Below are 12,826 nucleotides of genomic sequence, written 5' to 3'. Positions count from 1 at the left end.
TTTCATTTGCACTAGGGAAAGTAGGAAGAAACTAGTTTGGGCAGGAGAGAAGATGGAATCTAAAGGCCAAACCAGGCCTTTATCAGGATATTAATAATCAAGAGGCTATAATTGGTAGATAGTGTTGTTGCTACCAAAGGTTAAAACAGAGGCTCTTAACCTTTATTTTCATTTTCATGAATCCCTTTGGCAGCCTGATGAAGTTTATGATCCTTTCTCACAATGTTTTGAAATGCTTTAAAATAAGTAAAAAATTTAAATAAATTTAAAAACAAGTTCTTTAAAAGAAAATACAGAGGGGGCAGCTGGGTGGTTCAGTGGATTGAGAGCCAGACCTGGAATTGGGAGGTCCTGGGTTCAAATATGGCCTCAGACACTCCCTAGCTGTGTGACCCTGGGCAAATCACTTAACTCCCATTGCCTAGTTCTTACCACTTTTCTATCTTGGAACCAATATGCAGTATTGATACTAAGACAGAAGGTAAGAGTTTTAAAAATAAAGAAAGAAAAGAAAATACATAAGATTATAAAGAAGGCTAAATGATATAGAAATATGGTTATCAAAATATTTGCTAGAACCACATTCAGAGACCCCTGAGTTAGAGAAAACATGAATGCCCTGCAAGGATATATTTTTTTTCCAAGTGGCTATTATAAGTTTGGCCAAATCCCTCACTCTCTCTTGAAACTTCTCATAAGGCACCTCATGTCTGAAAAAGATTTCACCTTGTAGAGCTGATTCAAACCAGTCCTAATCATTGAAACAGTGCATTATTTTTAGAGCTGCCAATTCGTGGGAACCTTATTTGACCCAATTTGCCAAAAACTTCAATGGAAATTTCAATCTCTATTACATGTTTGGGAAGGGTCTATCTCACTGAAGACTAGATGATTTAGTTTTTCAAAAGATTTGTGAAATTCCCTAATGGAAGGAGCTGATGAAGTATCATATCTTTGTAATTAACTTATTTTGAATAACAAGCTGGAAAAACTAAAGGTAAAATACCTGGGCCTGAGATTTCCTGGGAAAAAGCAATGAATCTCCATATGCAAATAAATTGCTATTTCATTAGCAACTCACTTCAGTTTTGAAAGTGCTCGTTGTTTAATGAACAGGAAAGTTCACAAGTGAACAAATCAACAGAAGGAGGATGGAGTGATCTCCATATCTGCATTTAAGTATGATTCTGATTCTGGAACCAGATTGTATTTGCTGCAACTGGAGGAATGACTAAGTTTATTGGTCCTGATTACTATTTTAGTATTAATATGGTCTGTCTGAAACAATAACAGTCCTCATTTACAGTGGTATCTGTCCAGAAAAGCTTATTGTTCTTTGGAGGGCATTTGATAATTGCCTCAAAATAGACTGTGAAAGTATGAGGTTTCCATCCCGTTGATTTCCCCGATTAATTTTGGAAGGCAGTATAGACTGTGGAAATAACTTGTAATTGGATTTGCAGTTAGAGCCCTATTTCCATCAGCTCCATTCCTGGTTAATTTTGGAAGGCAATGTAGACTATGGAAATGAGTTGTCGTAATCAGATTTATAGATCGGGCCCTATTTCCATCATTGAAACCATGCCATAATGGGATCAGTTGGAGGGGTTTAGTGATGTTTGGCTCAGGGAAGAAAGGACTTATAAGAGACATGAAAGCTGTATTCAAGAATTTGAAGAGTTTTCTTGAGGAAGAAAGATTTTGGATTTGCTCTGTCCCACTCCAGTAGATAGATTTAGTCATGGAGAAGCAGATTTTAACTTGAAATGAAGTGGGGGGGGGGAAGCAGTAATGATTAGAATTGGCCAAAAAGGAAATGGTTGCCCTTGGAGATGTGTCCCCATCACTGGAAATTTTCAAGCAGAGGAAAGATAATCATTTCATTGGGATGCTGTAAATGGGGTTACTGCTCAGGTATGAGTTGGACTCTGAGGTTGCTTTTAACTCTGAATTTCTGGGATACTGTAATTCTCCATTATTCCTTGCATCAGGCTAGATGATGAAGAGCTTATCATCAATTATTGTGTATAACAGACCCATATCTGAACGTCTATATCTGCCCTAAGGCATTTCAGAAGCAGTAAGATGCATCCACAGCAGATTTTTCACAGACCCACAAATGGATGAATGCAATTGCACAGAAAGAATTGCACAATTCTGGGCTTTCAGATTCCATTTCTTCTTAGGTGCTTTCAACTAAAAATGACAACTCATATGGGAAAATTGCATAATACTCCCAGTAATTTACTTAGAGAAAGGTCAGAAGAATTGTCATATCATTCCATTAAATTGAAAACATATGTCTATCATGTCTTGTGCCTAGAGAAGGGCCGTGAAGTCCTGTATCTCACATCGACTCTTGAATTTATAACATAAAGATCATCAAGGTGACTCTCAAGCTAACAGACGCTGCCATAAATTTAAAAAGTAGTCTATAAGATCATAGGATTTAGACTAGAAAAAAAGCTTTAGATAGATTTCACCTGCTCCAAACATGATGAAGAAAGAAGAGATGAAAAAAGTGCAGGCAAGAAAGGAGAAGGGGGCACACCCAAGGTCATATTGGTAGTAAGTGGTAGATGGAGAAGGAGAAATGAGGGAGGAGGATATTTAAAATAGTTTCTTTTATACAAGCAGGTTACTCTTTCAGGGGGGCCTAGAACATGTCAGGGTGTCACTTGGATGCTTCCAACTGCAGATTCTTGCCCTGCCTCTCCCATGTATTCATCTCCTGGAAACTCCAAACTCTCTTCCACTGTTTTCACAAAGGAAATCTGCCTTTAGATTTGTCTTCTTCATTAGTTTGCCTTGAGTTTATAGTTTTCTTGAATAAAAACCTTTCTGGCTATTTTAATGTACTCGGAACTATTTCTCCTTCTGTTTAGATTCACAACTAGAGGTAAAACAGTCCAAACTTTCCCCAGAGCAGAAATGTTAAATATGTAGCCCATGTCTGGCTCTGGGCCACAATACTATGAGGTATTGTGAACCACATTAAAATGTAATAGGAAAATATTTAGTAAAATAAATATAAAATAAAATACAGATAATGTTAATTTGTGGGTTTTTTTAAAAGTCAATATGCAGCCTGACGGGACTCTTACATGCAGTTTAGTGGCTCCCATTTCTATTTGAGTTTGTTACCATTGCCCTAAGACAACGAAATTTAGAAGGTATAAAAGTGGGCAGTAGCTGGGTGGCTCAGTGGATTGACAGCCAGACCCAGAGATGGGAGGTCCTGGGTTCAAATATGGTATCAGGCACTTCCCAGCTGTGTGACCCTGGGCAAGTCACTTAACCCCCAATGCCTAGCCTTTACTACTCTTCTGCATTGGAGCTAATGCACAATATTGATTCTAAGATGGAAGGTAAGGGTTTAAAAAAAAGAAGAAGGTATATAAAATGGACACATGCAACCCTTTCATCAGGTAGAAACAACTGAACTTAACAGTTGGAATAATAACAGTAGCAATGATATAATATAAGAAGCTACCAGATTGCGGGATAGAGACTAGAACTGTGATTTTATTGGTATAGGGAAACTCCAAATGAAAAATTCTATCAATTCAAATTGGTACCTTCTCTGCAATTTATAGTTTTAGTTGCCTACAGCTCTGAGAGCCCAAGTGACTTACTGAGAAACACAATCTTCATGACTTTGAGGTCAGCTCTTTATTCACTATGCCATGATGCATCTGCCAGGTTATATATATTCTTATTCATGCCTATCTTAATGAAATTTATCTTAATTACTTTAAAAATAAAAGCCTTTCCTTCTGCCTGTTGGTTCCAAGGCAGAAGAGTGATCTGGGTTAGGCAACAGTGGTTAAGTGACTTGCCCAGAGACACACAGCCAGGAAATATCAGGCCAGATTTGAACCCAGGACCTCTTGTCTCTAGGCCTGGCTCTCAATCCAATGAGCTACTTAGCTGCTGTCCCCTAATTACTTCTTTAAGATGTTGATCCCAAAGCTTTGCTCTTGCGTTGCTTGCCAAGGTGCTTCCAGAGTAAATGCCACTAGGCAGCAGTCTTTTCTGTAGCTACCATCAGACTTGCCATCCCTGCCTGCCTCATTGGTCCATGAGAGAACAGTGGCATCTGTGAAACAGGGAAAGGTCATGTCTTTTAGCATTGTTGTCCTCATCAATAGCAAATATTGATTTTTACACTCATCTTGTTCATGACCTGCATCTGAATTAAGGATTAAATACTTCATCGTTTATTCATAATTATTACCATTATTGTTGTCATTGGTACGAGCGCTGTATTATTTATACTATTATCATATAATCTATAAATATTGGTCTTCAATAAAACTCTCCTCCACACCCTGAGCAGCAGGGGCATGATTAACTTTTTCAATAAAATTGTTAAGTAGACCTAGAGGGCACATCAGTATTAAAAGGAATAAAACAGAGGGAGTCAGAGAGGATACTCATGGCTGATGTTTGACAGGTTGTTCTGTGCAAAGTCGGGATGTAGGGTGAAATGAAAGGCCAAAGAACAGCCAAATGAATATTAACAGGGAGAATTGTTAATAGATTTTTTTGTTCCCCAAAAGTTACTTCGTCAGTATAGAATCAGAGAGAACTCCAAAGTGACACATACAAATAAGAATCAGAGTCAAGATCTGAACAAAGTCCTTTCACTTCAGTCAGTGTACTTTTTCCTGTACCATTTTTTCACAGAATGTATTAGAGAATTAGTATTTATGAAAAACATTAGAAAAAGATCGAGCAGGATGCAAAGAACAATTATCCTATCGAACTGATTGATATCTGCTTTCCACTGCAGATCTCTTATTCTAAGATAGATGGTAAAAATTTAGCTGAAAATGTTCCTGTCTGGGGTGAATTAAAAAAAATTTCCTTCAAACATTGCTCCCTACTTAGCCATATTCTCCTGTGTGTTTTTTTTTCATTTTCAGTTACTTTTGTCCATAATTAGGATAAAGGCATGGATCATTAGGCTTATTGAATTGACAGATGACACCAAGCTGAGAGGAGGAGCCAATGCATTGTTTGCCAAGAATTTGAATCTAAAATTATGCAGGTTGACTGTAATATTGGATAAACATCAATAAGATAAAATTTAACCACGATACATCAAAAATCCCACCACATAAGCATTTTTTACAAAGTTATTGCCTTTGTGTGTGGTGGAATCTGGCTTGGCATTATCAACTATGTGAAAGAGGGATTAGACTTGTCCTGCTTGGTCCTAGGAGCAAAGAGCAAAAAATATAGATTTGTAATCGACATCAGGAAAACCTTATTGAAATTTAGAAAGGTAAGAAATTGGAATGGGTGGCCTTGGTAGAAGGGGGAGTTGGTGGATTCTTCTTCAAACAGATCTTAGATGACCACTTACCAATTAATTTTGTTATGGAGAAGATTGTTGTTTCCAGGTAGTTTTGAGTAGGTGGTTTCTGAGAACGTAGGATTGTGAAAACGTCCTAGCAAATAGTAAGTTTCTCCCTTCTAATATGAGTCATAGATTTGATGCAACTGCTTTTAAAAAATTATGTGCTCTCTCTGCCTGCATAAATTGAACACGGTGTTCGTAACATGAAAGGAAGTTATTCTGATATCCTTTACATTGGCCAAAATATCTGTGGAAAACTTAAGTTTCAGAACTATATTTAGAGAAGATACTAACAAACCAGGAAGGATCCAGAAAAAGGCAAAAGGACAGTGAGAAGGTCTAAATTCTGTCATATGAAGAAACTAAGGATGCTTATCCTGGGGAAATAAGCATCAGAGACATAGACTTGATCCTTTCAGATAGCACAAGGGCTGCATCGTGAATGAGGTATTTGATTATTTTTTTTCTGAGTTCTCTTAAGCCAGGGTCCTTTGCCTGAGGTTCACAACCTTCCAGAGAGAGGTCAGGATCTAAATCTGTCCCAACAGAATGTCTGTGATCTTGGACGGGGAAAATTACATTTTTATTTCAATGCTATTGATTTCATTTATAATCCTATGCATTTTATTTCATGCTTCTAAAAACATTATTCTGGAAGAGTTCATAGACTTTACCAGATTACCAAAGGGGTCCATGACAAGAAAAAAGATTAAGAATCATTGTGCTGGAGGGCAAAACACATTACTTCCACAAATAATAATCCGTTACTTCTTTTAATAGGTACAGTTCTTCCTACTATACAAACTACTTTCTCATCTTTACCCTTACAGAAATCATTTCCAGTAGGCAGAAAAGGTATTAGGATACCACCCTTGCTTTTTTAGCTTGTTGATTGAATAATTGATTGAAATGACTGACCTCCTACTCTTCTAACAGTTCCAGATGAAGAACAAATAAAGGCCACTAAGCTGGCCTGCTGTGTTCAAAGTGTGAGGAGGTGTAACTCCCAGAAGAGGATTCACAGCAAACTGGGAAGAGACATTCTGATCAATTATGACAATAAGGGCAGGGTATTGTTTAGCTAGGATTAATAGCAGTTAGAAGTCACCACATTGTGCTTTGAGTTCGTATTCTTTACAAGCTTATCCTTTATGTACCTTAGTTAAACTTAGCACACAATCTAGAAAGTAAAATTTTAATAAAGGGAGATAATCAATAAAGATATTTCATTCTCATTCCAGTTCTGTGGGTTGAACCTCCTCTAACTATGTATGACATCACTGCCATCTTGTGGCAAAGTACCTAAGAAGGGGAAAAAAGATGCCTTTAAAGTATTTAATTTGAAATCAAAAGAAATAAAGCGATGACATTCACTTTATCTAGGTTTTATTATAATCTTGAGATGAAATAATTTTGAGTGCTTCATATCTAATCATCTAGTAACAATTTCTTTTTTCTCCTTCTGATTGCTAAGTTTTGGGCTCTCAATTGCTTATTGTTGTTGTGTGTAAAGACATTAAGCAAAAAGGAAGGAGTTAAAGCTACTCCATGGGGGTGGGGGAAACAGAGGAGAAGCTAAACCTTAATCACAGATTGGAGGACCTGGAAAATTTGGATTTTTTTCTCTTGATGCTTATTTATGCAATATTGGTTATATTCTTTCCAGTAGGTCTGAAGCAGAGACCAAACTATTCAGCACTCAGAGAGAGAGAAAAAATGACAATCTTTGGGAGTTATGCAGGCCAGAGAGATGTTTAAATTTAAGACAGAGGTACAAATTACTGGTCAAAAGGCATGTCAATTTTCTGTTTTGATCCCCCCATCCCTGAGCTCTGAGACACTTATTTTACTTAATATAATTTAAAATTATAATGTTATAATTTTAATATAAATAATTTATAAATTATATAATTAATAATAATTTATACTTAATATAATTATATATAAATATAATACAAAATGTATAAGTAAATGTAATTTACTTAATAAAGTTAATGTTGACTTTGTAGAAGAAAAAGGCAAAGTTTTGTGGTTAACTATGAGGCAAAGACCCAGTCATGTTAATGAAAGTCTATTTCATGGTCCAGGCAAACAATAGAACTCTCAGATCATGGCAATTCTCTTTGGATACTGCCAAAAATACCATTGGGGAGAGAGCAAACTACCTCTCCATGGAAAGGAGATGATTCATTCTGAATAGAAAAATTTAAAAAAAAATACTTCTAGAATATATTTAGCAACCATTCCAGCCATCATTGTCTCTTTGTCTTGTGATGAACTAGTATTTGGATAAGGAATTTATTAGGAACCATGTGAACTCTTTAAGCTTTCAAGATATTTTACATTCAGGGTCTTTTGTAAATAAAACTTATTTTGTAATTGTGGAAATGGATGGACATTTTTCTTACATCTATGTAGAAAAAAAGTTAAATCCAAAAACAGTTCACAGACCCAGCTAAAAGAATTTTAGTTATGACCTCTGTAGGTCAGGTAGTAATGATAAATAGGTAATCCAGGATAGGCAAAGCATGAATCAGACCAGGTCATAAGTATCAGGAATAATTAAAATTATGAGGGTGAGGTTCATTGCAGGGAGAAGCCATAGGTAAATAAAAAGAGGTGGAGACTGGTGTGAAGAACTGAAGGAAGTCAATCAAGTACCTTGGATAGTTCTCTGGGACAGCTGTTGCTCTGATAAATTCTAAAAGCAGACATGGAGCTATTATTCTCAGAACCTCAAACCTATTTGATCTCAAATCCCTTTTTTATTACCCTCTTCATCATTCATTATCTGAAGACCTTTCCCCTCTCCTAGGTCTAGGACAAGGGATAGGAGCCCTAACTATTATAGGCTTAATTAGGTTTGCTTTTGTTGGGTTTTTAACAGTTTTAGCACAATGATGAACAAGTAATTGCCACGTCTTCCATTTGTTACAGCTTGTCAAACATAAAATATCTTTCTTTGATGTCCTGCTATGGCACAAAGGTGAGCTTTGGTTGTCAAAGGCTTTGCTGGTGAAATGAAAACTCTAGCAGGTCCTACTAAATTGGAAAGACTTCAAAATTAAATTTCACATTGTTCTATATGTGTGTCATCCAAGGAGTAATTTAAGTTGAATATCTCATAACCAACAGGTTGATCAATAGGAGATGATTTTTTCCCAACCACATAAACCCAGAGGCCATCTGCTAAGGCTCAGAGAGGTTGTAATTTGTGTCAGTGGAGGGAGAATCCATACTGATAAAATCACAGTTGTTTAAAAATATTGTTTAATTATCATTTTGGTCATAATATAGATTTCCCCTTCAAGTTTAGTTTGCATAAAACCCAAGTCTAGCCTGATTAATATTGTTTATAAGTGAATAGTTATGCAATTTTTCCTGTCAAAGAGATCTCAATTTTAAGATATGACCTAACCTGGACCATGCAGTAGATTTTTTTTAAAAAAGAGATTTCCTTAGTGATCTTTCTAAATGTTGACAAAAACCTAAAAATGAAGTTTCATTTTAAATGGCAATAATCCCAAGAATATCCTTGATTTTCTTTATTATCATTTTTGTGGAGGAAATGGAGGGAGAGAAATGAAAGTGATAGAAACCTCTCTCAGGAATTGTTTTTAGTTGGGACATATGTAGCCCCAGAAATGGTCCTCTGAAGTAAGATCCTTGCAAGTAGAGCATGTAAGTAAACTGATAAGATGACATTGTAGGTACTGTCATCTAGTGCTAGCCTTAGTCCACATTGTGATGTAATTGAGCATTGGGGGTAGAGTCCAAGAACATGTATCACAATTCCAACTCTGTCACCTTGATGGTTGTGATTTTGGGAAACTCACTGAACTTCCATGGACTTCAATTTCCTTTAGTATAAAAAAAAATACAATATTTAACACTTAGCCTGATAACTACCCAGTGTTGTCCATAAGGATCAAGTGAAAATAATGCATATGAAAGTGCTTTGCAACCATAAATTATTAATCAGATAACATCTTACAACAAATGAATTATATTCTTGTTTTTTTATTGCCATTGGTACTTGATTTCTCCATCCTATGCCCAGTTGCCTTGCATCTTCACTCTCCCTCTATGGAAACATGTTATCTGTACAGAATATGACAGTTATTCACACTGAGGTGTAAATGTCTGTGAAGGCTTGGCCTGTTATTCCTCCCAGGGGTACTGAAACAGAGAATAGGATCTGAAATTGAATGAATGATGCTATAATATTAGGTTTCTAGGCATCATTGAATGAGTCCCATTTTGGCTTGGGATAGAAGTCTTCTTGTCATGCCTGAAATCTTATGCTCCACATGATCAGTTATCAGGAATTTATGGTCTGAGGTTCTCATTTTAATTGTAGTTTCAATAGGAAAGTGCCACAAACAGAATTTTCAAAAGAAAACCATGTAAGTGAGTTGTGAGTTTCTAATTCCCTTAAATGGCTTTCTAGGAATGACTCCTATGGGAAGCATAAGATGACCAAGAATATTCTTAGTTGATAGATTCCATGACAGAAATTTCTTGTTGGTCCCGTGTCTTATTTGGCTCTTGGACTTATTACACTTCCAACAAATTGAAAATCAGCTGATGTAAGAATTTTCTGGGACTTAAAAAAACACTATTGGCCCTCATTTTTTAAATTTACCTTTAGATGCACCAGAATTTGTTCGTTGGTTTCAAGATTCAGATATCTGACAACTGTAACCTTAAAAAAAAGCAGGAGCTCCAGCAAGTCTCTCAAAGCACTGCTAATTTTTAAACATGACTAATCTTATCAGGCCAAAGAAAATTAGTTGTTACTAAAATGATGTATAGTCAGTGAAGTAAAACTGACTTGTGTGTAACAGCAAATAATGAAAGAGCTCAGCCACTGCCCCTCCAGTTCTTAGTCAAGGAAGACAAACTTATTTCAGCATAGACCAAGCTAGATATAATTGGTATGGTCTTTTATTATTTTTAAAAATCCTGAGATGCATTCTATAATATGAATTGAAATAGAACTATAGATTTTTAAACTGAAAGGGACCTTAAAGGGTGTTGATTCTAACCCTTCATTTTATAAATTAGGAAACTGAAACCCAAGGAAGTTAAGTCACTAACCTAGGGTCATATAGCTAATAAGCATCTGAGGTGATGAGATGAGGAGTCAGGTCTTCCTGACTCCAAGTCTAGTGCTCTAACTATTACATGGCTTTTGAGATTATATGTTGTTTGGGATAATAAATGTAATGGGGCTTACTTTGGCCCTCACTGTCTGCAAGTCAGGAATGTTATATTTCATCCTCGCCCCAGGGTTCTCCAGGACCATTATCTTAAGCATCTATTGATTGTATTCCCCCAGTTTTAGGAAATTTCTGTCTAACTACTTAAAAGTCAGATTAGCTTTTGCAAAAAAAATAAACATTTTTACAAATACTTGTTCCAGAGGAATAGTAAAACAAGTATAAATAATTTTCCCCTAACCCCTAAGGGGCCATAATGCATCCTTTGTGCTGAGGAAGAAGAGAGGGATTTGGTATCCAATTTAATTCAGATTCTATGTAGCAATTACTCCCACAGAGTTGCAAATTCAAAGTACTCTCCCCACCTTGAGTTTGTGTCCCAGGACCCTGGTTCCTCAGGATTTCTGTGCAAGGCTGACTGCAGCTTTTCATCTGCCTTCCTGAGCTCCACATTCCCATGGCTTGAACTCTCAGGGCAAGGAATCCAATCCCTACAATTAAAACTGAAAAGGATAGATGAAACAGGCCAAAATTCTTGGATGGAAGACAAACCACCAGATCTTCCCTCTCACCTAACTTCAAGGCGTGCCTTCTATAGGCGAATAAAATCTACCCCTGGACACTAATGAAACAGTAAGCAGCTGTCCATCAGTCAGTTAAATGTAAAGAGGCACACAATTCTGGCTATGAAGCCAATGCTAGGTAGCCCAATAGTTAGAGCAGTGGACCTGACATCAAGAAGACTTGAATTCAAATCTAGCCTCAGATGCTGCATGCCCCTGAATGAATCACTTTCCCTTTGTCTACCTCAATTTCATCCTATGTAACATGGGTATTATATTAGTACCTATTTCTTAAAGACATTGAGAAAATCAAGTGAAAAAATATTTGTAAAATGCTTAGCACAGTACCTGACAGTAGTCACAAAATAAATGGTGATTGATTGATCACTCCTGTCTCCTAGGAGCTAGTCCAATGTCTTGCACTCCATCTTTACTGGTCTGGGTCTGGGCCAGATCCTAGTTATACATGTAATAAACTTGTCCTCCTTCAGCTGATATAGTTAAGCAGTAGATATGGCTGTGTGCTGAGAGTATTGCTTATATATTGCTTCATCATATTTCTGCCTTAAAAATCAGCTGCTCAATCAATACACCTTTCACTGGGATCAAGGGACAATTCCCAAAGGAGGCACCTTTGCCTCCTCGCTCACCAGTATGGTTTGGTATTTCCTGTCCTTCTGATTTCAGGAAAAACTTCCACACAGCTTCTCATTTTTAGACTCTGTACACAGTGGAAAACTCACTTCTTCATGCCTTGCTAGTAGTAACTAAAAGCCAAATTATCATTACAAGCATCAGTGGTATTGCCTGTGAATAGCTGCTCAAGTTAACTTCCATTTTTCCATTCTAATGGAATAGACAGGGTTTGGGGGAAGAGGCAGAGAAACACTATAGATAATCCACAAAGATGCAATTTGATTTTAGGATGATGTGTGTCTGATGTCTGATGTTTTCATTTCAAGCCAAATGAAGACTTACTACCTGTGTGACCTTGATAATGATGAGGAAGAGGATAGCTTAGCATGTATATGTTTTTTAAGGTTTCAAAACACTTCACATTCATTTTTATCAACTAGTGTATCCTCTTACCAACTCTAGGTGGTAGTTGTCATTACCTCTGTGAGGAAACTGAGGCTGATAAAATATAAGTGACTTGCCCAGTTATACAACTTATAAGCATCCAAGGTAGAATCTGAACTTGGGTTTTCCTGACCTGATCTGAGGCAATTAGATGGTGCCCCAGTGAAAAAGGCTCTGAGCTTGGAGTCTAGAAGCCCTGAGTTGAAATTGAGATTCAGATATTGACTGGATAGGTAACCTTGGGCGAATCATTGAACCTCTGTTTGCTCAGTTTCCTGGTCTGTAAAGTGGAGATCCTAATAGTACCTATCAAACAGGGTTATCGTGAGGATCAAATAAGATAACTGGAAACACTTAGCAGACATCATAAGTTCTATAGAAATGTTAATTATAAATCTTCTAGTTAACTCTATCTAGAATCTAATCACAGGAGAGATTATTGACAGTTGTAAAGATGATTCGGCTTTTGGACACTATGAGTAAGGCATGAAGAAGTGAGTTTTCCATTGGGTACAAGGCATAAAAATGAGAAGCTATATGGAAGTTTCTCCTGGAGTTGGAACTACAGGAAATACCCAACCATATTGGTGAGTAAG

The 12,826-nt window shown here is 36.8% G+C and overlaps 1 protein-coding gene across 1 annotated transcript in view; it reads left to right on the top strand.

Moving 5' to 3' along the window:
• Positions 1–12,826, top strand: part of SPON1 (spondin 1) — a 401,779-nt gene that overhangs the window by 322,757 nt on the left and 66,196 nt on the right. The window lies entirely within an intron of this gene.

Source organism: Gracilinanus agilis, chromosome 6 (assembly GCF_016433145.1).
Source record: "Gracilinanus agilis isolate LMUSP501 chromosome 6, AgileGrace, whole genome shotgun sequence".
Lineage (NCBI taxonomy): Eukaryota > Metazoa > Chordata > Mammalia > Didelphimorphia > Didelphidae > Gracilinanus > Gracilinanus agilis.
This window is presented reverse-complemented; position numbering and strand designations above follow the sequence as displayed.